The 1,466-nt window shown below is 45.1% G+C and overlaps 1 pseudogene; it reads left to right on the top strand.

Annotated features, from left to right (window-relative positions):
- The first annotated feature begins 423 nt into the window (after positions 1-423).
- Positions 424-630, top strand: LOC142280577 (U2 spliceosomal RNA; annotated as a pseudogene).
- Positions 631-1,466: the final 836 nt, after the last annotated feature.

Genomic DNA, 1,466 nt, shown 5'->3' with positions numbered 1-1,466 from the left:
TATCATGAATTGGAAAGACTGCAAGGGGGAGGGGAGGTGCTTGTGTCCAAAAGGAGGAGTTATTCAGATTCATTGCAGTGGGCGGCGGCTGCAAAAAGCACCATTCTTCTTGTTTTTGCTCTGCAAAACAGCCTTTTCAAGGGTTGGCTTGGGTGACAAAATGTCTTCTGTAGGCGTGGGTTTGTCTCCCTCTCCCTAAGATGTGTCCGGTATAGGCCAGGGTGCCACTCAAGGCCGTAACCAATTCGGGTTATAGCTTCTCGGCCTTTTGGCTAAGATCAAGTGTAGTTTCGGAGGACGCTACCTTGGTCGGTACTGGAAGGTGCCTGGGATTGCACGTCTGCCGGCCTTGAGGAAGTGTGTGCGCCTTCTGGTGACACATAGCCCTCTTGTGCCTGGACGGTTCCCAGGCAACGGGAGGCGATCACCTTTGTTATTTTGAAGTCCTACTGATAAACAGAAAAAAAAAAAAATTAAATCTGTTCTTATCAGTTTAATATCTGATACGTCCCCTCTCTGGGGACCATATATTAAATGGATTTTTAGAACAAGGAGATGGAAAAAATCTTGCTCTGTCCACTCCACGCATTGACCTGGTATTGCAGTACCTCCAGGACCGGTGCACCCCTTCTTAACCCAGTTTCCAAAAGCAGAACTCAATTCACCTGATTCAAATGAGCCCCATTAGTGAATTGAAAGAAAGCAAAAACTTTATATGCACCTCAATTTGGCCAATTCACTTTTCACACTTTCACCCTTTTTTTTATCTTTCACACCTTTTACTTGCTTTATTGATGCAAAAAGCTGTGCCAAATAGCAAACTCATCTCCACTCAACTTGACCAACTCTGCTATGTCCCGTGCAGTATCTTATTCTCAGTCTTATCTAGATCATTTGCAATTGAATAGAATAGATCCCTTTTGGCTGCTTATGACTGTGTAAAATATGTAGTTTTACTGGGCTGGGATGAGAGAATCCATTGAAGCATGGTGTAGGGATTGTGGTTCCTGTGTGCTAAGAAGAGAGGCTGGCACCAGCCAGAAAGCCCCATTGCAGCCAATAATCACTTAATAACTTTTTCAACTTGTCATCATATGGGAGGCCTTCCATTCCTTGTAGTAGTCTAGTTGCCCACCTTTGAACTGACTCTAACTTCTGAATGTCCTTTTTAAAATGTGGAGCCCAAAACTGGTTCCCATATTCCAGATGTAGCCTTACAAGTGATTTATAGAGGTGTAACAATACGTTGGGATCACGGGATCTAATCTCCCTTTTTATACACCCTAAAATCTTGTCCCAAGCAGCATTCCATCAGCCTCTGGAAGGTTCCTGGCGCATTGCACAGCTCGAAGGGCATGCTTTTGAACTCGCAGAGACCCATAGGGGTGGCGAAGGCGGTCTTCTCCCGGTCTGCCTCAGCAACGGACACTTGCCAATAGTGACTAGTGAGATCAAGGGTAGAAAAA

This window comes from Anomaloglossus baeobatrachus, unplaced genomic scaffold, assembly GCF_048569485.1.
Source record: "Anomaloglossus baeobatrachus isolate aAnoBae1 unplaced genomic scaffold, aAnoBae1.hap1 Scaffold_459, whole genome shotgun sequence".
In the NCBI taxonomy this organism is placed as follows: Eukaryota; Metazoa; Chordata; class Amphibia; order Anura; family Aromobatidae; genus Anomaloglossus; species Anomaloglossus baeobatrachus.
This window is presented reverse-complemented; position numbering and strand designations above follow the sequence as displayed.